The 27,722-nt window shown below is 46.8% G+C and overlaps 1 long non-coding RNA gene across 2 annotated transcripts; it reads left to right on the top strand.

Annotated features, from left to right (window-relative positions):
* Positions 1-7,315: 7,315 nt before the first annotated feature.
* Positions 7,316-18,273, top strand: LOC135917852 (uncharacterized). 2 transcript variants are annotated; one of them, XR_010569438.1, is made up of 3 exons: positions 7,316-7,416; positions 13,789-14,068; positions 18,208-18,273. It is a non-coding gene; the product is annotated as an uncharacterized lncRNA (long non-coding RNA). The 2 variants fall into 2 exon arrangements; XR_010569437.1 differs by lacking the exon at positions 7,316-7,416 and adding an exon at positions 12,074-12,175.
* Positions 18,274-27,722: the final 9,449 nt, after the last annotated feature.

Below are 27,722 nucleotides of genomic sequence, written 5' to 3'. Positions count from 1 at the left end.
TGTTAGTCCTGCTGGAGCGGAGGATGCGAAGCGCTCTGCGTCCTATTCTGCCGTTCATGTAATTTTGACACGTACCTTCATTTTCTTGTAACGCACCATGACTTGGAGCTTTAAAAAGATATTCCAAACAAACAAATAAGTTTGTTGGCTTCTAGACAAATGAGAATGAGCAGCGACAAGACAATTTTACGATGGCAACTAACGAGAAGACATATGAAGGTGTTGGCACCTTTGTTCATACGCGATGACATGCCGTTAGCGTGTAAAGGAAGAATAATTCATAGATGTCACTCTGAAAGCATCAGTTGAAATAGATACAATTATGGCTTAGAGCTTCGTCCTGGAATATCGAAATGCTTAAATAAGGATGAGCTGCGCAGATTGCTAGCACGTAACCTATGATCATTCATCATCATCACCTACAGCCTAGTTACGCCCACTGCAGGGCAAAGGCCTCTCCCATACTTCTCCAACTACCCCAGTCATGTACTAATTGTGGCCATGTTGTCCCTGCAAACGTCTTAATGTCATCCGCCCACCTAACTTTCTGCCGCCCCCTGCTACGCTTCCCTTCCATTAGAATCCAGTTCGTAACCCTTAGTGACCATCGGTTATCTTCCCTCCTCATTACATTTCCGGCCCATGCCCATTTCTTTTTCTTGATTTCAACTAAGATGTCGTTTACCCGCGTTTGTTGCCTCACCCAATCTGCTCTTTTCTTATCCCTTAACGTTACACCCATCATTCTTCTTTCCATAGCTCGTTGCGTCGTCCTCAATTTCAGCAGAACCCTTTTCGTAAGCCTCCAGGTTTCTGCCGCATATGTGAGTACTGGTAACACACAGTTGTTATACACTTTCCTTTTGAGGGATAGTGGCAACCTGCTGTTCATGATTTGAGAATGCCTGCCAAACGCACCCCAACCCATTCTTATTCTTCTGGCTATTTCAGTCTCATGATCCGGATCCGTGGTCACTACCTGCCCTAAGTAGATGTATTCCCTTACCACTTCCAGTGCTTCGCTACCCATCGTAAACTGCTGTTCTCTTCCGAGACTGTTAAACAGTACTTAATTGAGCGTAAAATTTAGACTTCTTCTGAGTGTGAGAATCGAGAACATGATTGGTCAAGTATCGAAAGGATGAAGTTGGTATGGTAAGGAAGGGGGAGGGGGGTGATTGAGGTGCGGAAGAGGTGGCTGGCGAGAACGAAAACTGCTAGGGCCAGGAGCTGCCAATTTGCACGTGTGACAAAATTGAACAATTTTTTAGTCCGAATGCATTGAGATTTACATCAAGAAACGTATAATGTATTTGCCTGGCGAAGTCGGCTACCAATATAAATAGAGATCCTATGAGCAGTTAAGGTTTACTAGACAACTAGAACCACGAGAATAACCAAACCGCGTCTATGTTTTTCACATTGGAACAGATCACAAAAAGGTAGAATGTGCAAATGAGCGGTCAGGCATTAAAATGATTAAGCCTAGTCTATTTATTGCTACACACTAGAAGAAAAAAGTAGTCGGAACGTTTGGCCGTTCCGCCTGGGTCAAGTCGGGACACGAGACATTTACTCAACAGTTGGGACTCTCCCGTCAAATTTGGTATGGTTGGCAACCCTACCAAGTAAACAGTAGCCATTAAATGGCAGGTAGTCGACATATGCGCTCACAGTTTTCACCGCAAGTTCCCGTATAATACAGCAAGATTTGTTAAGGGGATAGTAAACTGCTACTGAGGTTTCTGGATGGTCTCTGAAGAACTTGTGGCGTGTCCGACAAGAGAAGGTCAAGATGGCATGCTGTCGTTTCAGATGGGCGAACACTTCTGGCGAGACCTAACTCGCATATGTAAAGTAAAATCGTACGACTGTAGACTGGGGCAAATATATGGCATATAGCAAGCAAGTGCAGAAACGAAAATTTTGCTTCCCTTTCCTACCAGCCGTGGTGGCTTAACAGCTACAATGTTGCGTTGCTAAGCACGAGGTGATGGACTCAAATCCCGGCCGCGGTGGTCGCATTTCGATCATGGCGAAATTCAAAAACACCCGAGTTCCTTGCATTGGGGGAACGTTAAAGGTCCCCTGATGGCCAAAATTAATCTGGAGTCCCACACTACGACGTGCCTCATAATCGAATTGTTGTTTTGGCACGTAAAACCTAAGAAAACAATTTTCTTCGTGGAAATTTCCATAATTTGCACCCACGAAAAATGTTCAGCAATTTGAGAAAGGAAAATTTCCTTCAGACTAACGTGGTTCATTATTTGCCTGTAGTATCACTTAAGGGTAACAAACTGAAAACCGTCGCAATGTTTAAAATAGACCAAACAAGGCACCTTTTCTTCCCTACTGAACATTACATTACCAGTCTACTCGTGTAAACTTTGCGGCTTCAGCGGCATTGTGAAGATTGGCTGTAAAATTGAAACAAATTCTGAGGCTGCAAGTACGGAGGTGCATTGTGGTTAGGATGGACGCCTTACCCAAGGTATCCAGAATAATTTTGACCACCTGGATTTCTGTAGCGTACACCAAAATCAACACAGAATCCTATCGGGAAAAACATTGCACAAGTTACTGGTGGACGGAGCGGCAAAATGCGACACCCGGCGCTATTGTTTCCGAGCGCATCCATTTGCAAAAGCAGGGGCGGCCGGCAGCAGCCAAACCATGTTAGAGCCTGCTATACAGAAGCTACCATATTTCTCGCTTTCCAGCCAAGCTATGCGCGAACAAGGCTGCGCACTTGAGCGCATTTATTTATTTTTTATGGGTGGGCGTTATTAGTCATGGCAGTTTACTTACTGCCGCCTGGTTGCACAGCCTCGTTGGCGCATAGCGTGGGCGAACGGAAAGGCACATATAGGTGTCGAAATGCGGCGGTTCAGATCGGTCGGTTTCTGCCAGCCACCCCTGCTTTGGACAATGGAAAGTGCCGGGCACACTCTTTATAGGTGCGGCCGGCAACAACAGCGGCACGTGTCATGATTTTGCCGTTCCGGTCATTAATAAATTGTGCAAATATTTTTCCGATCGCACTGTATACTAGCGCTTTTTGCGCTTCACTCCCGTCAGAACGGCTGGGCTGCGAACCTCGGTCATCGGGCTCCGTAGCAAAACGCCGTAGCCACAAGAAACAAAGAATTCTTGTACATAGCTCCCATAGAAGGACAGTCCTATCATTATTTAGGCGAACTTTCCTTCGCGAGTTAGCCAGGCTAGACCTGCTTGCCTGGATGTTGGGTCGGTCGCTACCTCGCCGGGTTTATTAGTGAACATTTATGCATAGCTTTATTGAGAGTGACATCGAAGTGGCTTTGTATGCTGATCAAGTATGGTCATCTCTGGGTTGCGTAACAAAAAGTAACTTCCTACATAAAGCCTTAATATACAATGATGGCTCCCAGGCATTTCTATAGAACAACGTTCTCCTAAGGGAGTGGTAATTTTTACATAACAAATTCTTTGATTTACGTTATATTGTTTATTTTATCCACTCTGTGTCCACATGGTATGTACCACTGGATGCGTATTCGTTCTAGGCCAATCCCCCAGAATTGCCACCTCCCGATACGATACTTACACAAAACCTCAATACATAATGTCGGTTCACAGATATCTCAAACGCACACTGCTCGTTTTATATAATGGTAAATTATACTTACAGAACTCTTCGATTCCCTTCACTTCCCTAGATTCAGAAATCCAGTTTGTGCCATTGAGGGTGCGCCCGTTCGTAGCGACTTCTCCTGAATGGGGATGCCCCACTGCGACACAAGAATTACAGAATCCCCTCAAGGTTGTTTGATACGTCTCTTACTTTTCTGTGCCTACACCTGTCATCACCATTCTTAATTTCTACGAGACTCATAAATCACCGTCGTTTTTGTGACGTCGCTTATAATACGCTAGCACTGTACATAAGCCTCGTTTAGTACTCGCATTTCGACACAGCTCAAGAGTGATGCATTGCATCAACGTAAACAAAATTGTGCGCATCGTGATTAGTTATAAAGCATTTATACATCCGCTTCACAAACGCGTTCACGTTGGATCTGCGTAATTTTTCTTTCTTCGCGTAAAACAGCAACGAGCGAAATGACAACTTGTAAAATTGTTGCAGTGCTGGAAAATAGTGCAAAGCCCAGCATGATATCAGTATGCCATGTATAAGTGTAATTTCGCCTTTAGTCACCCCACGACGCCGAGTGAACACCAATCAACTCCCTCCTTTGCATTCCAAACATTGTCCTCCTTAACTCAGGGTAAGTGTCGCCAGCTATCGGAGACACCGCTAATCCTTTTTCAGGTCGCCGCACATTTGTACAACGGACACGCAATGTTCTTTCCCCACGCAACGTTCGGCTATTCGTTTCCAAGGCCACAGATGGCGCCGCTTTCTCGTTATTTTATATGCAGCTTCTAGCCTTCGTATATCGAATTGTGCGGTTCACTACCGCAAATGCGTAGAGCCGTGAAATCAAACAAATAACTTAATAAATGAATTATTTATTCACACGATGAAAGCTAAATAGACGTTTTCAAACACGGTGCCGACTACACTTTTGTGGGGGAAAAGGATGGATGACAAATATTTGCCCCTTTGCACTCATGCTTGAATTGACTTTTTAAGATGCAATTTTCTCGCAGTAACTGCACGTTAAACGTCTTTGACAACTGTCAATCCACGCAACAAAAACTATGAAATGTACGTACCAAGGAAACCGAGCGAATCAAAATATTGACAACGTTTAACGACGCTACTACATATTACACAGCAGAACAGTATGAAAATACTTTATGTTTACTACGAAAGCAACGCAATCGCCCACTATTTACCCCTAAAAAGGAGAACTGAAAGTTTAGTTAATGTGCCTCCTCCGCGCCCATGTTTAATCGACTCTTAGGTCAAATGCACAAGAGATAGAAAAATGGCAGTGATCACCATCACGATCTTATGCGATAGTTCTGACAACTCACCTACCCTTTTTTGAGCATCTGATTTCACTGCTACCTTTAACCGTAAAAAAAGAAACGTTTCATTTCACAAGAAAAAACCGGTTTCACATTCACTGTCTTGCCAACGCGGGTGACGGAAGTAACTGGCATTGCTGTTAACAGCGTTTGAAAAGACAGTGGCATCTTCTGAGCCTTGAGGCTTTGTACTGCCAAACGCTAGAGACAAACGTTTGTATAACATTACACGTGGTTTCCCACCTTAAACGTGAGAAGAGTGAATGACAATTTAGCTCTGAGGAAAAAAAATAGTGCAGTAGAAAGTACACAATAGAGAGGTACAATCGTCCCCTCCTATCGTCCTTCACTGATCCGACGCTGTTGTTAAACAATAGTCGTCTGATCCCACTCACGTATTCAATGCATCCTCCGCAATCACCACCTCGCCAAGTTCCCTTGACAGTCACTATTAGATACGTGATGCTTACATACGCTCAGCACGTGCATCAACTTTACTAAGCTCTGAAGTTTGATTACGCGAAACAATGAAGCAACGAGCAGAGTGATAGGCTACTGAAATCCTTGAACACCTCCCGACTTAATGCGAAGCTTACTCCGGGTTTTCCTACTTCCATAAGTACGCAGCTCGCGTGAATGGGCGTCGCATGCGCGTGGGTAGCCTTCACTGATAACAATTTTTTAATGAACTTGCCAGCTGCTTCGGGACTGGTTGTTATCTTAGACACCCCAGAAAGATATAATAACGGCTCTCTTGTTGGGACCTGAAAAGGTGAGAATGGTTTTCACTGCATGCGAGTACATCAGGACGTGTGATTTGACTGCACATGGCGCTAGAGCATTTCGCAGTGTCGAAACAGATCAATGGTTGAAGTTGATAGCGCAAAGTAAATCAACAAACCTAAGCTTAATGGCAACAAGAGTGAATTAGCAGCAAGTGGTGGAAAACCCAACGTAGTTGGCTGAATATCAACTACTCTTCGTTCACGTGGTGGTAAACTGTGGGCAACAGCGCATGTCTTGAGGATTGAATTCAGCACAAAGAAGGTGCACCTTAGTTGCTATAGAAATACTGGTGTTTTTGTTTTGCTTTCATTATTAGCTCACAGTGCTGTAATACTAATGATTGAGATATTTATTTTTATTTATTTTATGCTCATTTCTCATGACTACTTCGTCAATCACTGCACTCATTTCTTTTCTTTCTGTTTTCTGATGAAGGCACATAGTCGTTCAAGGAGAAAGCTTTCATGACGTCGCTGAACAAGGGAAGTCCCGGTCAGAGGGGCAGGCAAAGAAAACTGCGCTTTTAAAAAAAAATTATTTCATTTTTAAGTAATTTCCTGCGTTCCGCAGTCATTCTTCGCATTCAGGAGAAAGGCAAACGGATACTTCATGTTGCTACTGTCGTTATAAACCCAGTATATGAAGCGCTCATTTTCAGTCTTGTTGGTGAGATATGTTTAAAGGTTAAACAGTAAATAGAAAGCGAAACCAAAGCTGGCGGAGAGAAAGGGTAGTTGGCCACAAGCTTTCTTTAGACACTCGTTTTCCACTTCAACCTTTGGTTCTGTTTGTGCAGTAGTACTGCAGTTGTGACGTACTGTGCGAAAATTACGCTCTAAAACGTTCGTAGCCATACAATTTAGGTATCTATAAAGAAAATGTGTAAGTCTTTACGCTTACCTGCGGCACAATCGGAATCAACTGATCAAACTCAGGTCCACATTCAAATTAATCGCTGCATAAGAACCTTTGAGAAAGAAATAGGAAAGAAGAAACAATGTGGGACAGGTTGACAGAGGAGCTCCGCTTATTGTGTACCTCAATTTGTGCACGTTTAAATGAGCGCTGTATTTCCTTATTGAATTAAGCAGAGAATGATTCAGCTCGCAACCGTCTTATTTTTAGGTGAAGTGTTATTTTCACACCTCAATAGGCGTCGTAGCTGCTCTCACTTGCAGATGAACGCCATTTGACTCGACCAAGAAAGCAAGCACTGCATGTTTGCAGAGAATTTCCCGATTACTAAAACAGCACAATATGGCACAAGGCAATCCACTACGCCTCCACGTGTCACCGGCTGTAACACCTAGTGGGAACTCTTACATGTTTGAGAAGTCACGTTTGGCAAACATGTCGTGGGAAAACTGCTCGTGCAAACTTCGTACAAGACAATCTCAAGCATTTCACACGCTGTAGCTTCAGAACAACGCCCACCAAGGCCAGACACCGACCTTGCTTTGAATATCATTGTAATCTGATGACACGTACATAAACAGGTCGTTCTGTCACTTTTGTTAGTTCATCTTTTGACATCTTTATATTCCACTTTAGGTCTTCGTAAACAAAGCCAACGCCCAGCACCGTGTCGGTATAAAAACGGAGGTTGTCTCAGGATCCACACAGAAGCTGTACGGAACAGCCTTCGTGATGGTAAGCAACCATCTTTAACCAAACTATCCTCATAGTGGCTCTTATAAGCAGTTGGTTCAATGGCATTATTCCTATATATGTATTTTTGTGGAATGTTTGGGGGATTTGCGGCAGGTACTTGTAATGTTTTGTTGCTTCACCCAAAGATATATACTATATACCGAGTGGTTTCTTTAGGCGCTCTGAAATCCTGCGAAATTGCCTGTGGCAGATGGCACAATTCTAACCCTTCATCAAAATTATTCCTTGAGGTGGCCATTACTGCTACGAGACATCAGAATACATAAGTAACAAAATTACCGTAACTAACATTTTATTCAATTATTTTATGGGATACATATAAATCTGCGAAATAAAGCTAGTGGTTTCACAAGGTGTATCCACTTAGATCAAATTCTCTGCGCTCCACCAGTTTCGAGATATCAATTCAAACTCTGTCCGACGAAATTCGTTGGCGTTTAAGATGATTTTGAGCTTCAATGCACAAAACAGCATTTTCTTAAAAGTGTCGTGAACCCCTTTTCATCGAAGCGGAGAAAGTCATTAGACGTGCAAATAGGCTATTTCATCCAATGAACATTGACGCAAAAAGTACTTCAATGCGTTCAGCAGAAGCGCAGTTACTGGCAGTCAAACACGGCGTCCGCTGTGCTCGTTCCTTCTTAAGTGCCTTGCGCTGCAAATGTTACGACGGAGTGGGGTGCTGCCACAACGCTCCGCAATATGAATTTTAGCGTGGCGATTAGTTGAAGTATGATTTTGGATGTTAATGTAGGCGCCAGAACTTCGGATTTGGGGGCCTGCGACGCGCTGAACATAAGCCAAACGCGGCTGCCGTCAGCTAGCCGCAGTGCGATTAGCCAGTGGACTCGGGGCGGCACCCTGCGGCGGCCATGGTATCTGCGCTGCGTAGACGACTGCCGCGTACGTGAAGCCGCTTTATTACGAAATGAAGCGTCCGCAAAAAAAGTGAAGTGCAGGCTTCTGTTTAAAAAAACAGAGCGTTCGAGAGAACCGTGACTTCGCACTCCACTTAAAAAAATTATGGGGTTTTACGTGCCAAAGCTACTTTCTGATAATGAGGCACTCTGTAGTGGGGGACTCTGGAAGTTTCGACCACCTGGGGTTCTTTAACATGCACCTAAATCTAAGTGCACAATTGTTTTCGCCCCCATCGAAATGCGGCCGCCGTGGCCGGGATTCGATCCCGCGACCTCGTGCTCAGCAGCCCAACACTATAACCACTGAGTAACTTGCAAGCTACACGCACCACTTGGGAGAGGAAAACTTGGCTGTGATTTTCACAGCAGCGGGCTATGTTACCCTCGGAGTGCATTATTTCACCAAGCCCGGGAGATGGTTCAGGGCTCCTTTAAAAGAAGTAACTGGAACGCCAATGCATTTTGTCGGGCGCTTTCAGAAACAGTACCTCGAAAGTGGTGCAGTCCTGACAATTGGTTCCAAATAGATATGCCTTGAGAACTTACCCGCCATAATTTGTAGATATAATGCCGGCCCCAAGTAAATGATTAGCAAGATATTAGCGTAATTATTTAATTATTTATTTAATTGGTTTAATTTCTCGTAGAACTAATGGTCACCTAATCGAGCAATTTAGATCAAGTGTTAGAATTGTACTATCTGCCACAGGCATTCTTCTTTAACTTTCGCACCTTCTAAAAAGAACACCCGGTGTAATGACTAGCTGTCACGGTCACTATACAAGCTATCACTGTAAGGGCAGTTTTCTTTTGTATGAACGATGACCGTAAACTGGGCTCAATGATGCAACAGTTTCGCAAGAGAGCCTTGCATTCGAATTTGTCACGTTCGTCATTGTCTCCTTAAGCTTCTTTTTCTTCCTCGAACCTTCTTTACCTGCCTTGTACTGCTACATGTGCATTTGCTGCCTCACGTTCTACCTGCCCAGTTGAAAATGACAACAGAGGTTGTGTTCAGTACTACTGAAATTTCTGTTGTACAACAAGATTTTTCTGTAGTAACTACAGATTCCTGATGGAGCGACAGACTTTTCTGATGTACAACAGACATTTGTTGTTGCTACTACAGAAGTACAGTCTGTCGTATGTCTGTTGTTACAACAGAAAGCTGAAGCTCTACAACAGATTTTTGTAGTACTACAGAAAAATTTGTCATCACTACAGGCACCCTGTTGTCCCAACATAAATGCTCCTGAAGTAACCCGAAAAACTTCTGTAGTGCTACAGAAAGCTGTTGAAATACTACAGAAACCTATTGTGGCAACAGGCCCCCAATTGTCACAACAGAAGTGTTCCTGATGTAATGCGACCAACTTCTGTTGTACTACAGAAAAATTGTGTTGTACGACAGAAACCTATCATTGCAACAGGCCCCCAGTTGTCATAACATAAGTGTTCCTGAAGTAATGGACAAACTTCTGTTGTACTACAGAGAACTGTTCCACAACGGAAACCTATCGCCGCAACATATACCCAATGATGACAACAGAAGTGCACTGAAATTGTGTGATGCGACAAGCTTCTGTAGTGCCCGGTTAAAAAAGACAAAAGGAATTCCTGTCGCAACTACAGAAATTCTGTTGTACGACAGAAGTTGTTGACATTTCTTAATTGGGAGACATTTCTGACGTTACGACAGAAATTCTGATTTCGCAACAGAAGCATTCTGTCGCGACAACAAGAGTTATTAAGTCGGAACAACAGCTTTATATCCTGACAGCGACTCCGACGTTACGACACCAATTCTGACGTCGCAGCAGAAACATTCGGTCGCGACGGCCAAGAGTTCCGAAGTCGCAACAGAAGCGCTTCCCGTCGCGGTCCTTTAAAATTGTATGTTTTTGCATCGGTAGTGTACACTGTACTTTTCTCCTGCGCGGTATTCAATCGCGCTTCTCTGAAGCCGGCAATGCTGACACCGATGGCACCGACACCGGTATTAAAGTCGACGTGGCGAATAGTTATAATTGTGCCGTGACGACGCGGCACCAGCAACACCCTACCGGCCTCCTCAAAATCGGCCGCTGATCAAAATCATACCATCTGCGGGAATGGCGGCGTATCCGTTTTTTTTTTTTTTGGTAAGATGTGGCACACAGGCCTGTGGACTTACATGTGCTGTTACACTGACACATTAGTTAATTTCCCAGGAATATTTCACAAGCTTATGCGAAGCGGAAAAGAAGATTTCGGTTGTTCCACAAAGTTGCGTGAAAAGCTGTCTCGCTCGGGTCTCATTAATCTGATACAGTGCTGCCGTGAGAAGCCAGTATGCTGTCAGAAAGAACTCTCATCCACGAATGTTTATGTAGCTATTTTGCATTGAACACACGAATTATATGCGCGCTCAAAAGTGTAAAGAACGAGAGACAACTGTCGAAACTAGCAGTAATAACCCTAAAAGTCAACGTTGTCTATTTCTGAATTTCTTATTTAATATGGATATCGTACATCAAAATCGATGTTCTAGCACTGCACGATGTACTTGTCGATGGTACGAACACTCTTGCTCTTCTAGAGATGCGGCACTTGACGCGGTGGAGTGATAGCGGATCTTGGCTCTCAAAATGCAAATGTAAACATCAGCGCATCAGCACGTCGCAGTATTTATATGGCCAAAACGTACACTCGAAAAGCATGTCAGGGGTGGTGCAGTGGTAAGATGCCGGGCTAGGAATCGATAGGTCGCATGTTCGAATCCTAGGCAAGAACGCTTTTTTTTTTAAATTTTTTTTTACTTTTATGTTTTTCTTTTTTGTGCTAACAAATTTACATAACCTTACGAACGTCTCTGTCAACTATTAATTAAATATTGATCAAGAACTACAGAACTTTCTACTACAGGAGGTCACACTACAGACAACAGAACTACAGGCAACAGAACTACAGGCAACAGAACTACAGGCAACAGAACTACAGGCAACAGAACTACAGACAACAGAACTACAGAAACAACGTCCCAAAATACAACAGAATGTTAAAATTTCCTGTTGTGTTTTTCAACTGGGTGGTGTAATAATACGCAAGTGCTATTATAGACGTGCACGTATCGACGCTACGCGGCGCGCGTGTCACATCACGTGTATCCTCGCGCGCTAGCAGGTGTTTATGGGGCATGTTCACGCTGCCTACTAGCAAGCGCTGGCGTGGCACAGGCAGATGCCCACCTTTCCACCTGTTTGCAAAAACTGCTGTTCGTAACCTTCTTTTTTTTTGTCGCAGAACTATGGTATGTAATGCATTTATTGCATTGTTGAAGGGTTAATATACAGAAGTTGTACCAAGTCTTCGCCCCTCTGTGGGGGCTTTGAATTTGCAACGATGCATTCGAACCAATTTGTTCAGACAAGTTAAAGACGGAGCTTTGGGAATGACGCACCTCTTCATACGACAGGTTATAAACCAGTTTTAATTTTTCCGCGACTTAAGCGATCCTTTCTTGCGCACGTTGTGCCAAGTGAGGCTGAGGTGCACGTTACCTGGCTATGTAGTTTGCACAGAGAATATGACCGGTCCTGTTTGTGGATTTCTTGAAGAAGTTCCTTTAAGTGTATGATTCATTCCCGTTAAATTTTCAAATGACAGCCTTTTCCCAGTGAAACGTATAACACTGTACAAAGATGTATGCGATGTAGTTCTCCCTATTTTAATTTACAGGGCCATGTACAGTGCAGGCCAAGGGTAAGATGTGCTTAAGCGGGTGAAAAGAATGGAAGTAACGCCACAGTCTAAGTCCTTCTTTTTTAAGCTCCACATGGGTACGTTGACTGTCAAAATATTTTTAGAAGATCGTCGTTATTTCTTACCCTGAGGGTCGCATTGCTTCATATTTAAGAAACCAGAAACTATAGACCATTTATTTCTAGATTGTTGAGATTGTCTTTTGTGATGTACTTCACCATCAAGAAAGATTTTCTGTTTCATCCACAGGGTATTAGATGTTTATCTGTAGAAAACAATGATGGGCTTTCGTCCGACCTTATTGTGCTAGTTTGCCTTCACTGTCTATGGTGCGCCCATATGGCGGGGTTTCACTGCGATCCGGATGCTCGGCCTGCACGAACGTATATTCAACAATGCATGTCCAGATTTGTAGAAATTCAGAAAGCACAAGAATGTGTACCTGCGTGGCTGTCGAGTGTAAAACCCTTTACCGCGCTCAAAGAATTCTAAAATAGTCAGTCCACTAAGGCTGACACTTAGTGCTGAAAACTTACTAATTTATCTTGTTCATCTAAATGCCAATTGTTGTTTTATATAATAGTACAAACAGACAACAAATACAGAAATGTGCTGGCGTGACTCAGTGGTACAGTAGCTGACTGCCAGGCAGCGGACCCGGGTTGGATAACGGCGGGAACTAGGTTTTTCTTTTTCTCTTTCCCAGCGATAGCTGCTAGGGACACCGAACACACACACAGGTAGCGGCGCCGGCGAACACCGTCGCCACCCGAAACGCCTGTTAAAATGAGCCCATAAACGCTTAAGAAACAGTAGTACCAGAGCACATTCATCTCCAGATGTCTTCCTGAACATAATTGTAAGTTCGTTCTCATTGGGGTCCACAATGAGTAAATCAAGCCACAATTTCTGACACGCTGCGCCTCACAGCCAGCGAGCGAGTCCTTATGCGTAAAATGTGCTTTGTGAGCAGCATTCCACACCATTGCGGCCTCCAATAAAATGAGAAAATTATCGACCATTGAAGTCATGCTATCGTTCAGTGTAGATTTATGGAGCCGGCCGCAAACGTGCAGAGTTTCTCATAAACCAAATTCATTCTACGAAGCTAAAGGAAATCGATTGCTTTCGAGCCCATGGTGCGTTGTGTCCACATCACTTCACTCATTTATTTTCATCTTTGTGACGAAACAACCTATACACATTGCTACAGTACGAGCACTTGAGAAATGGTGTGTAACGCTGCAACCAAGTTTGCTTTATTGCGGCACTGGTGTACCTCAGTAGTCTTTTCACGCATAACATTCACTAATACACATTTCGTTCGACAGTCGTATTGTATTTATGAGCTGGATTCAGACGGTGAATTGCGGTAGTAAACAACTTGAATATCAGTGGCAACGCAACTCGGAATCAAGGTATACATTATTTCCATCCAAGGTTACTAAGTCGAAGCATGCGATACTTCTAGGTACATCATAGGACGTTTTTAATTTTACTAGTGCAAGGAAATCGCTATGGTGCGAGACACACAATTCGCTAGCTGCGGTGCATTGCATCAAGATGTGGTGCTGAAGATACATTTATTCATATCCACCGCTCGACATTGCTTCTAGCTGTATTTAGTTGATAATTTGTTGTATCTTCTTTGTTGTATAGGTCACGCTTGCATTAACATTATATTGTCCAGATTCGTGCCTGCATAGTTCTTGCCTTGGCCACCTGCACTGTGGCTGGCTACGTTGGCTACCCAGCCGCCTACTCCTACGGCGCGCCTGTAGTAGCCACTTACCCAGCGCCTGTAGCAGCCGTTTCTACCGTCTACCCTGCCCCAGTCATCCCAGCAGTAGCTAATGCCCCGGCTTTCGGCTTTGGCAATGGTTTTCCTGCGTACGGCTACGGCTTCGACACCTACACCCTAAGCTTGGACGCATTTGGAGGTCTCGGCTACGCTACCCTCCTCAAGAAGTGTAAGTGGCACAAGTGAAACGTTGGGTTATTACGGGGAAAAGACGCGAAATTCAAAATTTATCGTTATATTTTGTTAGCGAAATCGGAAGCAAACGTCATGAACTCAGACCGACTAAGCTCACCAGCCCCGTGTGTCAAAGGAGTTGAGCAGCCCAGATGCTTCCCTACTGCGTCGTGCCCGCACGGGGTCTGCACGTGCTTCGGTGTGTCTATTAGAGATCGGGCTCAACACGTTGCCTTTATGTGAGAACAGGAAGATAATAATTGAAATGGAACCCTTTCGATGGAGTGTACTAGACTCGTTACACAGCGCATTTTTTGTTTGTTTGTTTGTTTGGCGCACTTCAGCGTATAGGCTCTTAAATCGCTAGCGTGAATGAAGTGGCGTTTCCACGTGGACACACAACATTTATGAAGGAGGTGTCCAGCCTCCTTCTGAAGTTTCGAGTGATGTGCCCTTAGCCAATGATTGGTAACGCCTGCAAGATTCACTTCGGGGTATTGGGTCGCAAGATATGCGATCCCCATGGCATTTTATGTTCCGGGCTTTTGTCGTGTTCCACCGTGCTGCGCGAGTCGTGTTGACCCACCTCGCGCTGGGCTTAAAAACGGCAACAAACGTTTCTGAAATGAGGGGCTCGGGTGGAGCGATTGACAGCGTGTGTTGCAAGGCTAGATCCGTCTTCAGCCAACAACATCCCCCTCCTCCTTCTGCCGAAAATCTAAGGAAACAGAAGTTTCAAGAGTAATAAAAAACCATCGACAATGACAATGTAAGTGAGTAGCATGAACGAACGAACGTGCGAGTGAGCGTACCAGTGAAAGAAATAGGGAAAGAGGGAGCGACAGATCCAGCGTGAATGAAAGCAAGAGCGACCAAATGAACGTGCTACCGATCACCGAGTCACCATCGAAAAACCACTAAAACGGTCGAAAGAGCTAGGAAAAAAAGAAAAGCTTTGCAATCCTCTAGCTTTCGGACATCTTGGTACGGCATCGTTTCTAATATTTAGCGGTGAAACTTGAAAAACGACGCACAACACAGGAGATGTACACGATCCCTGCGTACTGTCACCTCTGCTGTCGATTTTCAAATTTCTGCGCTAAACACCATTAAGGACAAACAAAGCTATTCGCTTTAAAGCTCTATGTGGCGCCGCCTAGTATACTCGCGGACAACATTCTGTGGCACTGAAAGGAAAGCTAGGGAGGCAAAGCACGCACAACTGAGAGGGCTTCTGAAAAGGGTCCTGTGTTTTCATCCACGTTCGCTTAACCTAGGGATGCGAAAACATAAACATCTTATGAGCAACACTTAAATAAGATAAAACACACCAATGAATGTAAACGTTCACTTATTTTGCGCCTTTTCCGTTCCGCATCCGGGCAAACGCGAAACCATCGCACGTGGAAGCTGCGTCAATTTAGCGTCTGTTCCGACCAACCGAAAGCACTGTCAAACTCTGGCGGACAACTTGTGGTGTAACACATGTGCAGAAGCTTCGCCCCCGTAGCTCTACTTCATAGCCACAGAAATTCGTGCATGAGTATATTCTTTGGGAGCCCAAAAAAAGAAAATCAGCGCCAGATTTGAAGGCACATGTTTACTTTAAAAGTAAATAAAGAAAAAAATTGCTAAACGTATAACAGTAATTTTAAAGTATGTTTCAAGCTAGAGATAGCTCATTCAATAATTCTCTACTTGTCATTAGAGGGATGATGAGAAGCATTGCAGCGATGGAGAGCGACTTAATTTTCACTAGAACATCGGACGAGCGTGCTGTGATAGCGAAAGTGACAAAAGATTTTCATATTTCTTCATAATTTCCATAGTATTAGGACGCGGCGCTCAACAAATTACCTTTCCCCCCATGAAATCATCGCTAAAATGGTCAATCACCTTTGAAAACAAAACAAAACTAACAATGCATAACAACACATGACGGCAATCCCAGCGAGGTTTTCACGGAGCGCAGAAGAAGAAGGCTACATCGTAAGTTGGAATTGCTGCTCCTTTGCAAGAGGAAACAGTGACTAGTAGGATGCGGTGCCTATCTAAAACGCATTTTTGTGCACAACAAATAATTGTGACCTGCACAAAAGCGAAATAAATTGTGGAGTTTTACGAGCCATAAACCACGAACCGATTATGAGGCATGTCGTAGTGGGTGAGTCCAGAAATTTGGACCACTTGGGATTCCTTACCGTGTACTTAAATCTAAATACACAGATGTTTTCGCCACCACCAAAATGCGGCTGCCACGGCTGGGATTCGTACACGCAACCTCGTGCCTAGCAGGCCAACACCATAGACACTAAGCAACCACGGCGGGTGTGACGTACACTCAACGGCGTGTACAACGAACAAAATGATCTGTACAAGAGAGAGGTCTACGAAGCTTGGCGGGCTTGGTTACTTTACGCCTTTATTGTGAGTGCAACATAATGATAATTTTACAATGAATTAGCCTGTTTAAACAAATAACCTACGAGACTTCAGACTCTTTTCTTGCGATTTAGAGCCAGGTTGCACCTATAAGCTACACGAACTCTTGATTGCAACTCATTTTGGCAGCGTTCATGTCTACACGGCTAACCTGAAGGCATTGGTGACAATTTGGCTGTAGAGAATAGAGTGATGCCAACTCGGCAGGTGTTCGTGGCATTCGTCCCCCATCAGCCGCTTCTCGTATCCCTGCAGGGCCTTTAAAATGATCACGCTGTCACCCTCCCTAAACGAATACCCAGGAAAAATATTAGGTCGAGGTAGATGGGAAAATTGCGTCCAGAAATTAACGAATATGTCATTCGGTGCGAGAACAAGGCCTTTTTTAGCGAGTACATGACGAAAACGTAACACGTGAATGCACCATTTATTTTAAATTTTTATACCTCTCACGTGACGTAAGCACAACGCCCCCTCACAGAAAGCGGCCCAGGGGCGGTCACGTGACGACTACGTTAACTCGACCGTTAAGTCGCGGGTAATTCGAATGGAGGAGCAGCAACGGGTTCACGTGCCCACGATTTATGGTTTCGGGGCAATAGCCCACGAATAAACGCATATAAGGACACACGAAAAAGGGTGGTATAGGTCCAGCCAATATTTTACCCATCTCGCTTAGCTTGATGTTTTCTTCCAGCGTTTTTTTGAACAGAATCAAATCAGCCAGAGATAAAGAAGCAAATTAAATAGAGAAAGACTGGCCAGAGCGTATTTCTGGTAGGCTAGCCTGTACAGGGGTTACGAAAAAAACAGTACCAAAGTTGACTGAAAAGAAAAAGAACTACATTGAGCAGTTTTAAATACTTTATGGGCGTGTCATATCAGTGGTGTAATCACCTACTTTGTGGATAAGTGCGTGCAGGAGTACTCACTGATTGTAAAATCCAGAAATCTTAGCTGCGTTAAAATAAACTTTGATTTGTTTCAGTTAGTGTAATATCCGACGTGGCACTTTTATAGAAATAGTGTGTATAAGAATATATTTGGCATACCGCTTATATTGTAATAAAGGCGCTTAACTATAGTGTCACTGTTCCTTCATCGTACCTCTTACAGTATATGTCAGAAAACGTTCCCTATACCACAGAACGCGCACAAAAACAGTCTGATCATATATTAGTGCACTATTAGCGTTCAAAAGCAGGTAGCAAAGCTCATATTCAACCGTAACTCTGAACAAAACGGCATTCTGAGGCCGCCTAAGCAATCTAACTATATTTTACCAACCAGGGTAATGCTCCCTTTTCATTCGAAGAGTTTAATTATACTGATATCCTGATCACCGGAGGTAAATATTAAAAGCAAATTAGTACTACCAAGATATCGTGCATCTTTGGAAAATCAGGCCTCCATTTCTCATCCTTAGGAAGCAAATACTTCAAAACTTTTAAAGATGCTTCTTTTTCGGGTGTTTCTTCTTGCTTAGAAATATTGAAATTCTACTTTCATCTAATCAAAGTGCATTCCCAGTTTTGCTTTCGTAATTTTTTTTAACACAAGCAGAACATGCCTACAATATGGTGGCAGGCTGAACACGGTTGCCTCTGCGATGCTCAGTATTATGTAACGTACATGTTGGAGCCATCATTACTATTAAAAGTTTTCGGCGTTTCTCTTCTTTTTTTTTTTCAGAACCGGAATACCTGCGCCACGTTCAAGAAATGATACGTGAATAAATTCCTGGTGGAAACTAGATAATATTAGGTGTTTGTATCTTCTTCGTTACTATCAGATATATTTTAGAGTAATAATATTTTAATGAAAACAGGTACTTAGTGCATTGTTAGACGGCGTAACTTTTAAATGAGATATTGAAAGGTCTCATTTGACGAAACTGGAGGTGTAGGAGAGCAGACCAAGTTTTCGCTTGACTAACCTCCCAGCTTTTCTTCACACTACCGCCTCCCTCACGCTCCTCCTTTCTTTCCGAGTTCACACTTTGTGCGCAAAATTAATTTTGCCCCTCTTGAGATCTCTTACAGAACCACTCTGTCGAAATTAAGCTGCGCTAGCGGTTTCGTTATACTGCCTGAAAGCTCGCCCTGGAACTCGATACTTTATGCAGGCGTCCGCTATTGTAACCAGCAGCTTGCGAACATACAAACAAAATTAAAGAAATTACAATTGTTACAAAGAAACTATTACGAACAAATTTCATCTTCAGTATATCTCAAATACCCGCAGTTGACTGCGAATTCAGAGCCACGTTGTTACCGTATGCCCCCTGCTAACCTATACGATTGTGCGTGCCTTTTCACCACAGAACCGTTCTATGACAAGGTGTCCTGCAGACTTCCAGTATCGGAGTACAACGGGAACTGCGGCAAGGACCGATATGGCTGCCCACATCAGGCCTTATTTCTGACCAGTTTGCCCCCTTCCCAGAAAGTGAACGGTGTTGCAGGCTTTCGCTGCCTTTCATATCAAAGCGACAGCATAATACGGGAATTGCCTTAGTGGCTTTCTTGAGACGGCTTCTTTATAGCGCTGGATGAAGTAGCGGGCACTGAGAGCATGATTAATTTCATTCCTTTGGCCTTTAGATTGCTGGTGGGAGCACACTTCTTCAGTTGACTCAAACGCTCAAGGACGTTCATAAATGCAAAAAAAAGAAAACTCGTTAAAACGCTTTTTCTCGACTGTTCTAGGCGATTGACGCTATAGGCAATCGGCGCATGCTACGTGTGGCCTGATAGACATTATACAGCATACGCTTAGTGAATTCTCCCTGAATTGCTCTAAGGCAGTAAAGAGAAAAAAGGTCAGTGAGGGTGGATCGACAAGGGGCAACGAATTATAGGCAAAATACTATTCAACATTATGGTGAAAGTAAGTGAACAGCTTATGCGTACTCCAGAATTAAATTTACGCATCAGCAATTCTTGAGAAAAAGTGCAGGTAACATTGATAACGGTATTTCATAATGGTGCCATACATTAAAGACGACCTGACCACGGTGACGATGGAGCTGCCATGACTTGACGACAGCGGTACCATACAGCATGATGACGACGATAGGACATCGGCGACATGATGACAACGAAATGACAACAGCGTGACAACGATGGCATGACGATGGCTGCGCACCTGCGCTTTATTCGCCGCCTATTTACTCAACAGATGGGATGCACTCCTTTGAACATTCGCTTTGAAATTACTTTCTTCCTCTGCACACTGCTATTGCCTACGCGAGTACGCTTAGCGATGCCTGCAAGCAAGCGCAGTTACATGGTCCCACCAAATTAAGGACGTTTTCGAACTGCCAAACAGCAAAGCAACTACCCTGTCGAGGTTTTCTTTGAAGCAGAAAAGTCCACTGTCAAACGGTATTTGAGAAATGTGTCCACCACAAGAAAACGGGCGCTTACGCGGTTTCCTTGATGCACCGGGATGGTTAATGCGTGCTCTCAATGGAATCGCAAGTTCTGACAGCCGGTTATAACGTTATCAAGCACATTTCACGAAACTCTAAAGTGCTTTCAAATATTCGACAAACGACCTCACGCTGATTTTTGGAGTTAACGCGACGCTGTTAGGAAAGCTCAGGCCAATGTCATCGATGCACACAACTGTTAAAAAACTGCAAACTTCCCGGCGTTCCTTAAAGCGCTTTCTGGCGGCTAAACTGAGTATAGTTGTGGTCCTCAGTATCGTCAGACAAATTTTATTGGACGAAGGGCGTACACAAAAAATGCAAGAAGAAGAAGAAGAAGAAACTTTAGTAAAGAATAGTCCGGCAGTTCTTGATGTGGTGGCCTCAGGTGACGGCTCGAAGTTCTTGGACTCGAGCGGCATCTTCGGCTTGCCGGACGGCCCAGAGCTGGTCTGCCAGCTCTGAACTTCTGATAGCCGCCTCCCAGCGGCGGCGACGCCTACGGAGAAGGTCCCCGGCGGCTCCCGCATCCGGGGCGGCGTCGGGAAGAACGGAGCTCGAGCCTTCTACTCTGGCAACAGCCGCGATTATGGACGCGTCGCCAACGGAGCTGCTTTGATTACCGTTGTTGCCGGTACACTCCCAGAGCATGTGTCGCAGCGTTGCTCTGCGTCCGCATGTTTTACACGCGTCTGTTGGGTACAAACGCGGATAGCAGTGGTGTAAGATAGCGGGGCTAGGGTAGGTGTGTGTCTGGAGCAAGCGTAACGTCACGGCCTCGTTCCTGTTCAGTTTATCGTGTGGTGGCGGGAATTTGCGTCTTTCGAGTCTGTAGTGTTGGGTGAGGTCTCTGAACGTGGTTAGGCGATCGCCCCACGCCCAGTGTGTTTCTTGTTGCTGTGTTTCTGTTGTAGTGTCCCGATCCGGCAGATCCGATGCCCCGCTCTCGGGGGCGGAGGCGGCCACATAATCAGCGGCGGCTCGGCGTGTGAGACCTCGAGCCGTGGCGTGGGCCGCCTCGTTTCCCGCTAGCGGAACATCGGTGTGTGCCGGGGTCCAGAGGAGGAAGACCGTAGAATTTTGGGGTTGCGAGGGCGAAGACGAGTCCCCGTCGTCAGAAATTCGGAGTATGCGGGCCGCTTCCCGCGAGACACGACCGCGCGCGAAGCCGCGGATTGCCGCCTGCGAGTCGCTGATCACGATCGCAGCGTTCGGCACCGCGACGAGCGCTAGGGCTATCGCGGCTTCTTCGGCCGCTTCCGTGTGTCCCGTGGTCACCGTGGCGCTCGCGAGGCACCTACCCGAGCGGTCTACAACCGCTATCGCGTGCGCGCTTCTCCCTCCTCCATATCGCGCCGCGTCTACGTACACCGCCTCGTTGCTGTTACCAAACTTCTTCTCAAGGTCGCTTGCTCGTTTGTTGCGTCTCCCGGCGTGGTGCGTCGGGTGCATGTTCTTGGGAAGCGGCGGGATGATCAGGCGGTCGCGAACAGAGGCGGGAACCGCCATCTTTTCTCCATGCTGAGTGTGGTACGCGATGCTGAGCGACTCGAGGATGCATCGACCTGCCTTTGACCTGGATAATCGTTCGTATTGCGCAATGTCGTGCGCCTCGATTAACTCGTTGAGAGAGTTGTGAACTCCGAGCTCTAGAAACTTGTCGGTGCTCGCGTTGAGTGGAACGCCGACCGCCCTCTTGAAAGCCTTTCGGATCATGCATTCGACTTTGTTTTTTTCGGACCCGATCCACCTCAGGTAGGGGGCAACATACGTTATGCGGCTTATCGCGTACGCCTGCACGAGACGGATCGCGCACTCTTCACGCATACCATTGCGTCTGTTCGTGATGCGACGCAAGAGTCGGATGGTGTCATCTACCGAACGACGAAGTATTCGCACCGTCTCTCCGTTATGGCCGTTTGCCTGCAGGTGTAACCCTAGGATTCTAATTTTCTCTACGTGCGGTACGGGAGTACCATCTGCCAATGTAATGCGTATTTTGGAATATTCCCGTTCCTGTTCGCGCAGGGTTTTACGACCTCTCCTTGTGGGTTTGTAGAGTAAGAGTTCGGACTTGGTAGCCGAGCACTCGAGGCCCGTTCCACGCAAGTAATTCTGAACCGCATCTACTCCTGCCTGTAGCGTTCGCTCGACGTGACCGTCACATCCCCCTCCGGGAACCCAGAGGGTGATGTCATCCGCGTAGAGACTGTGATGTAATCCTTCTATTTCTGTTAATTTCTCGGGTAGACCAAGTAGAACTAAATTAAAGAGTAATGGTGATATGACGGATCCTTGCGGCGTGCCGCACGGACCCGTCTGAAATTCCGGTGATTCCTCGTCACCGACGACGACGCATGCGCGCCTGCCCGTGAGGAAGTCTCTAACGTAATTATACATTCTTTGGCCTAGTCCTAATGTTCTAATTGTTTTTAAGATCGCTTCGTGCGTAACACTGTCAAAGGCCTTTTTAATATCTAAGCCTAGAATTGCCTTTGTGGAGCTGGTAGTGTCGTCTACGATCTGGTGTTTAAGTTGAAGCAATACGTCCTGTGCGGAGAGGTTGCGGCGGAATCCTAGCATGGTGTGCGGGAACGCGTCATGATCTTCGAGAAAGTCGGTCACGCGGGTGAGAACTGCGTGTTCCATGACTTTGCCGACGCAAGACGTAAGCGAAATCGGTCTTAGATTATCGAGCGTAACTTGCTTGCCAGGTTTAGGAATCATGATAACGCGGGCCCGTTTCCACGCTTCGGGAAGGGAACCCTCTCGCCAGCACTCATTGACGTAGGCCGCGAGTCGGGAGATTGACTCGTCGTCTAGGTTTCGGAGAGTCTTGTTGGTAACCCGGTCTGGGCCGGGCGCCGATCGAGTGTTGAGTTCGACCAGGACTAACCGAATTTCCGATTCGCTAAATTCCGCGTCCAGTTTCTTGTTTGTGACGCCGTCGTACTCAGCGTACTGGATGCTTTCGGCTTTCTTAAAGTAACGGTCACGTATGGCGTCAAGGAAGTTATCGCCTTTATAATCTCTTAGGAGTCTACGAGTCTTGTGGCCTTGAGCGGCCCGAGTCTCCTCCGGATCTAATAGGTGTCTAAAAAGGCGCCAAGCGCTCGCCCCGGTCATCTGCCTCTCGAGGCCGTTGCACGTGTCTTCCCATTGTGCCCTGCATACCTGAAGTGCGTGTTCTTCGATGTCTCTGTCTAACTGCGCTATGCGTTTGCGCAACGCCTTATTATGTCTTTGGCATTTCCATCTCTTTAGGAGGGCTCGCTTTGCTTCCCACATGTGTAGGAGCCTGCTGTCAATTATTTCGAGGTTCGCCTCGGGCGGAACCTCGCTCGTTGCTGCACCTACGTCCCTTCTGAGCGTCTCGGTCCACTCGTCTATGTCCGTAATCGGCTTATCGCCTCGCCCCGCTTCTTTTCGTTTCTTGCGGAACGTGTCCCACTTCACGAGCTTGAGCTTACGACCTTTGCCCTCAGGGTAAGTACCACGACCGCTCGGGCCCGTGCCTATCGTTATCTCGATCAGCGCATGGTCGCTTCCCAAATCTTCCTGCGTGTTTTGCCAGTGCGCTGTTGTTACATTTGAAACAAACGCAAGGTCTGGTAACGTATCGGCACTCACGCTGTTCCCTCTGCGTGTAGGATCGGCGGGATTCGCGATCAGTGCAAGCCTTTGGTCTTGCGAGTCTTCCCAAAGGTGTTTGCCCTTGGGTGTTTCTCGGGTGTAGCCCCAGGCTCCGTGGGGCGCGTTAAAGTCGCCCGCAACAAGTAGAGGCTCGCCGCCGGAAGCCGCGCGCGCGGCCCGCAGTAGGTCCCCGAATCTGTGCTGCAGTGTGGGTTTACTATACACGTTAAGGACGAATAGTCCTCGGCCGCTCTTAGGGATTAATTCTACGAACACGTGAGGGATATTTACGCAGGCAAGTTCTCGCTGCGCCACAGTGACATTACGCCGAACGAGCACGGCGGCGACCGGCAACGGGCGTGGCGGGGGAGACGGCCGGCGCGGCACCATCGCCCCCGGCCCAGCGCCGCCCGCCACGCGGGGTGTAGCCCGTTTCCTTCTTTGCCTGCTCTCCGTCGCGGTCGCGTCTATGGCTTTGTAGCCAGCTAGTTTAACCGGATGGTTTGTCTCCTGTAAAAGGATCACGTCTGGTTTTGTCTCGCGGCTGCGTATGAATTGCTGGAGATTCCCCCGCTTCCTCCTGTAGCCCCGGCAGTTCCACTGCCAGATTGTGTATTGTTGTTTCCCAGTGTTAGTGTGCTTCGTTGCGTGTGTAGCCATGGTGATGCCTGTATTTAATTTAACCCGTCACTATCGAGGCGACTTGGTTGCTGCTGCGGTTGCAGCTGCGGTTGCGTCTCTACGTCTGTGAGCGTGTTTTGCTGCTGCTGATTGTGTTGTTGCTGTCTAGCGTATGGCTTGCTCATTGTTCTGATTGGTCTGCCTGCAGCTGGCGACAGCCTCGTTTCTATGTCGTCTATGCGCACCAAGTGCGCGGCGAACATTTGTGTTATTTGGTCAGAGAGCTTAGCTAGCGCGGTATTGAACATTTCGTTCATAAGAGCCGTCTGTGTTGTAAAACGTTCCTCGAGGCTCTTCTCAATATTGTCCACACGTTTCTGTAGTTTCTCATAACGGCCGCATCCCTCCCTGTTTGCTGTCGGGTCTTGCGGGATCTAGTGCGATCCTTTTCGCGGTAACTGGTCGATCATCGCGTTCATCCGCCGTCTCCCTCGAGCTGCCCTCGTTGTCCGTGTCCATCCCGGCCGGCTCAGGCCGTGATGGAGTCGGTGATCGAGGCGCTGAGGTCGGCGGCATCAGCGTTTGACGTTGCGATGGTTGCTGCGGTTGTGGAGCCTCGCCTTTCAATTTGATATTCTCCTCTCTAAGGAGCGCATTTTCGCGTTTAAGCTCTGCAATTATCAATTCTAATGGCTCTAGACGTTGTTTTAGGACTCGCTCTATCGCTCGCTCGAGCTCGTTCCCACCGCCGCCGCCAACAGCGGGCCCGCCAGAGCGGCCCGCCGAAGCGCCTCCGCCGCCGGGAGAAGCGGCGACAGCCGCCCAGCTCACCTGTTGCCCAGTGCTCTTGTGAACTTGCTGCTGCCATGGCTGCTGCTGCTGACTTTGTTGGTTGATGTGGCCCACAGCTGCGGTGCCCAGACCGCCGCCACCGCGCGTCATCGACGTACTTCCCGGCCTCTGTGCTCGGTTGCGAGAGCGGGATCGAGATCGGGATGTTCCCGCACGGCCCTTCCCGCCGCGGCTAGTCGAGCGTCCTCTTCGGTTGTCGGTGACTGAATGGCGGTCTATCTTTGGAAAATTGAGGTAGTAGCTGTCGTTGCCATTACAGTCGCTGCTGCTGTTGTAACCGCTGCCGCACGCTGTGGCTGCTTCTTCCTCTTCTTGTCTTTTTCGCTCTAGTTGGCGACGCTTGACTACGTATGGGGTCTTGTACCTCGCCTTGCACCTGCGGTCTCCCGTGAAGTGTCCCTTGCCGCACAGTCGACACCGCGGCTCGCATTGATGGTCAGGCGACGGATTGTTGCGTCCGCATCCACGGCAAATCTTGTCGTTGGGATTGGGGCACACGTCGGCGCGGTGTCCCAGCCTGCCGCACTCGTAGCACACGTCAATCTGCTTCCTGTAGAGGGAGCATCTGACGAGCATAGGTCCGTAATATACGTATCTCGGTACGTGGAATCCGTCGAACAAAACGATTATGTTGTCGGTGTTGCTCATGCGTTTCGCGTGCAGCACTCCGGGGTTGCGCTGCGTTACTAGATTAGCGATGATGTCTGCCGGGCTCTCGCTCTTGGAAATGTTCCTAATGAGGCCCTTGGAAGTGTTCTCCGGGGCGGCTTGATAGCTATTCGCCTCGAACTCTCGGTCTCCGATGCACAGCTTGCTAATGGCTCCGTAGCGTTTGGCTCTGTCTTCAGACGGCGTGCTGAGCACCACCACGTTCTGTTTAACGTTGAGGCAGATGCTATCTTCGCCGGCCGCTTCTCTGCCTGCACCCGCCGCGTTACGTAGGCAGCAGTAAATGCGATCCGTGCCGTAATCGCGCACGTTGAAGCCGCCTCGAGGGCGTACGACGATTTTGTAATCGTCCGGCGGTAACTCTGGCATTCGGCTTGCCATGGCAACCTGCTGCACTTGACGGGCGTACTTCCTTTTGTACTGCGCTGTGGTGACTCCCGTAGTCGATGTGGCTACCGTCCGTGGCTGCATGTGCACATGCTGGTTATGCGCCGACTCGGTCGCACCGTCGGCCTGTTTCTTCCTCTTGACATCGCACCACCCCGCTCCCTTGCCGAAATCTTCCGGCCTAATATCTGTTCCTTCGACCTGTACAACTTCCATTGAACGTCAGGAAAGGCCTGGCACCTTGCCGTCGGAGTCTGGGAGCTCCAATGAGGTCCGGCGGCACGGTAGGCTTGGCACGCCCCGCCGCCGCGGCGGCCGGGCAATAGTAGCCTACGTGGAGATAGGCTTAGCTCGCCCCGCCTGCGTGGCGGGACAAAAGGCGTTGCTTATCGGCCAGAAGATGGGCCCACCTGGCGAAACTTGGTGTCGGGGGAGTCCTGAAGAGTCCGCCGATCGCTGGTAAGAAGAATTGAATAAGAAGAAGAAAATAAGAAGAAGAAGAAAAATGCAAGCAGAATTTTTTTTTTCGAGGCGGGAGGCGGCATCTTGTATTGACTCTCTATTGAAATTGTGCCTACTCGTCTCACATTGTAATCCACGAAATCATGATATGCTATCGCGCTAAGCATTGGGCCAAGCTGTAATTTGTTAGTCAATGGAATGGATGAAATTATTTTAGTATCCCTGGATGCATCGGTAAATTTCTTCCCGCGTGTACGAAAGAAAAACGGATAGCACTAAAACACTATGCTGTGCACGTCTCGCAATGAAAAGAACGCAGTAATATTTCATTGTGCTCCCACATTCTTCATGATGTGGAGAAATGTCTATAATATTTTACCTAGCTTAGAAAGACTTATAATAAAAAATGCAGACATGATGATTCTCTACATATGCTCTCGCTATCCCAATAACATTTAAAACTGTCAGACAGCAGCAAACCAAACTCTTGAAATAGTCCTGCAACGAAGACGAACATACGGGAAAATGCGGCCTGATATATTTGCGCACAACTTTCTGCGGCATGATTTTGGATAGTGGCGCGAAGTGACACGGACAGAGACTAGAAGCAGACAGGACGAGTGCTAATCTGACAGGACGAGTGCTACAATCCAAGATTATGTTACCGTACCAACTCGCCAAACTTTCTCTCCTTTTGCTTAACTTTATGTGGCAATGAATAGAAAGCTACGGAAGCGAAGCGCGCACAAATGAGAGCGGTTACAGAAAAGTCCCGTGTTTTCATTTACGTCAGTTTAGATTGGGGAAGAGAAAACATAAACACCTTATTAGCAACAGTTAAATAAGATAAAACACACCACTGAATGTAAAAGTTCAATTATTGTAGCGGCTTTTCCCTTCCCCGTCTGGGCAAACACTAAACCATCGCACTTGAAGCTGAGTCATTCAGTGTCTCTTGCGAGCAACTAAATAAGCTGTCAAACGCGGGCGGACTATAGTACTTGGCGCCATAACACATGTGCAGCAGCCACGCACGCATAGTTTTCCCTCCATTGCCACACCAAGTTGTCGGCGAGCATAGTCCGCATCAGTCAACGCGTCTACCGAAGACCCGCGATTTACTGCCATATGAAGAGCGGACACGGAACGC

This window comes from Dermacentor albipictus, chromosome 2, assembly GCF_038994185.2.
Source record: "Dermacentor albipictus isolate Rhodes 1998 colony chromosome 2, USDA_Dalb.pri_finalv2, whole genome shotgun sequence".
Taxonomy (NCBI): Eukaryota; Metazoa; Arthropoda; class Arachnida; order Ixodida; family Ixodidae; genus Dermacentor; species Dermacentor albipictus.
The sequence above is the reverse complement of the archived record's forward strand: the minus strand, read 5'-3'. Positions and strand labels throughout refer to the sequence as shown.